The sequence below is a fragment of the Triticum dicoccoides genome, chromosome 5B, assembly GCF_002162155.2.
Source record: "Triticum dicoccoides isolate Atlit2015 ecotype Zavitan chromosome 5B, WEW_v2.0, whole genome shotgun sequence".
Lineage (NCBI taxonomy): Eukaryota > Viridiplantae > Streptophyta > Magnoliopsida > Poales > Poaceae > Triticum > Triticum dicoccoides.
The window spans coordinates 548,685,325-548,687,885 of NC_041389.1; the positions used below are offsets into that span (position 1 = coordinate 548,685,325).

The 2,561-nt window shown below is 44.3% G+C and overlaps 1 long non-coding RNA gene across 1 annotated transcript; it reads right to left on the reverse strand.

Annotated features, from left to right (window-relative positions):
- Positions 1 to 1,585: 1,585 nt before the first annotated feature.
- On the reverse strand, positions 1,586 to 2,561 carry LOC119306096. Its single transcript, XR_005148854.1, has 2 exons — positions 2,218 to 2,561; positions 1,586 to 2,123 (listed from the first exon to the last, which is right to left on the reverse strand). It is a non-coding gene; the product is annotated as an uncharacterized LOC119306096 (long non-coding RNA).

The window sequence follows — 2,561 nt, forward strand, 5'->3', positions numbered from 1 at the left end:
ACGTACACGCCCGATCAATGAGCGAACATGATAAAGGAAAAAAGGTGATCAATTCTCACTTGTGTGCTGCAATGGAAAGAGTGAATTGCAGAAAACCACCACATTTGCGCATAGGTTTGCAGAAGACACTCTTTTACGAATTTGAGCCAGGAAACACTGATTTTTGGTTTAATCTTTTGCAAAAAAACACTGATCGGTCAATTTGAACATTTTAACCGCGATTATGACACGTGGGGTCTGCATTTGATGATGTGGCATAACTGTTAGTCCATGGTGTTTTTACAAAGGCACCCTTCAATTTGAAAACTAAAATGCAATTGGGCCCTTGCCACACCAGCTCAGCTGAACTCTGCCGCCGGCCATCCCGCGCTCATGCGCTGTCGCACACGCCGGTGCCCGGCGGCGGCAGGCAGAGCTCAAAGACAATGGTTGCCGCTTGGCTGAACCCGTGCAGCGCGCTGCTGTTGCTGCTTGCTCGCCGCCATTGTTGGTCGCGCCTGTTCTGCTCGTCGGCGTGCCGTTGCTTGCTCCGGTGATGCGCGGCGCTGCTTGCTCTTCCTGGCTCCGGTGCTGGCCACCGCAGCCGCTGCTCGCGCTCGTTTTGCGTGCGGCCGCGCCGCTGCTGCTTTCTCCGATGCCGCCGTCGCTGCCGGGAGGTCGCAGCCGATCCGTGTGCCGGCCGTTGACTGTCACCGTGCCTGAAGGAGGAGGCGACGAGCGTTCTGAGTGGTGATTCAGAGGCCAGAGCAGCCGCTTGCCCCCACCCCATGCTTCCAGGAGCAGGGCGCTGGCCTACCCGTGCGGCTCGGCCGTGGCCGACGACCTCGACCTGGACTAGGTTGTGGCTGTGGCAGGCGCTAGGTAGATACGCCGCAGCGCGCAAGGTGGCAGCGAGCATCTTGGCCCAGGCCGTGGCGGCGGTGGCTTGTGGGAACGGCGGCGGGGCCTGAATCCTGATTGGATCGGGAAGGGAAGGGAGATTTCCTATTTTTTTTCCTTGAAGGGTTCTTTTGAAAAAGACCAGTTATGCCACATCATCAAATGTAGACCCCACGTGTCACAATCGCGGTTAAAATGTTCAAATAGACCGATCAGTGTTTTTTGCAAAAGATTAGACCAAAAATCAGTGTTTTCTGGCTCAAATTTGTAAAAGAGTGTTTTCTGCAAACCTATGCGCAAATGTGGTGGTTTTCTGCAATTCACTCCAATGGAAACATACATATTCTTGCGGCTCAATATTAGTTATGTCTAATCTGTATCTTTAGACCCACATCACATCAAATGTTGTGTCAATTTTTGTTAACATGAAATCAAACTTGCTGTCTCCCTATTCCTCTCACCCCTTAGGTTCTTGATGTCATCGTGTGGATGCTCTAAGACATATATAGGTAGGCTTTAAGTCAGAATAGATTGGTAGTATATTAAAAAAAAGCAACAACATAGTAGAAGGACCGCTTCTCGTAACATGAATGCAAACCAGACAAATAGAAAGTACATAGTTCATGTGTATTATTAGACAATCGGGGGTTCTGTTTTTCCCGGCAATAATTATAGACCATATAACTTTGATTTAAAAAATAACTCATTTCAAACAAAAAACTAATAAACTGAAGAAGCTTGCCATCCTTTTCATTTCAAACCAAACTAATAAAGAGTACATAGCATTTAACTTCTTCAACATCCACGAGTATTAACCTACGATGTATACAACTAATAAATAAAAATATTTTTGTCTGGGAGACACATATATCAAGTTACTCAAAGTTCAGACCAGTGAAGTAACTATAGCGGGGCTTACAGGAGAGATCCCATTTGCAGAAGCTCTGATGATGATTTCATCCATTCCTTTCAAAAGTTCAAAGAGCATGCGTATCTGCATGAATTAGCACATATATGATCACAATCTAGTCAAAAATACTTGTAGCTATAGATCTTGAACCCAGAGGTACTGAACCTGACATGGGGTAACAGATACACAATCTCTTTGAAGAACAAATGACAGATTACTTTAGATAGGTTTTGGAATCTAAACACCACTGATACTGCAATTTTGGAGTATAAACACCACCGATACTGCAATTTTGGAGTATAAACACCACTGATATAAGGTCCTTGCTCTCCAACTGCATTTCAATGTACAAAGAAATATGTATCACTCAAGGATGCTTGAATAGCCAGATGCACAAATGCTAAAAAAAATCGAGCATGCACGCATACCTTTTTGGTACCAGGTTAATAGAAATCTAAAAACAAATGCACCATTACAGCATTTATTTAATGCAATTATCCACCAATATAGTGTTGCAACTTTCTTGTTATGAAGCTGATTTTCAAGCCAGAAGGTGTAACCCACAACATTATTGGGATGTAGCTTTTCTGAAGGTATCAACCAAGCCTCTCATATATTGTAGTTTTCTCATAATTTTCTCTCTTCAATGGTACAACCTGCATCCTCTGATTTGGCCTAAAAATCATTGTTGAACAAGGAACTTCACATGTTAATTAAGAAAGGAAACTCGTGCATTGATAAGGGAATTTTGGAAAATGTCGATGGATTTCAA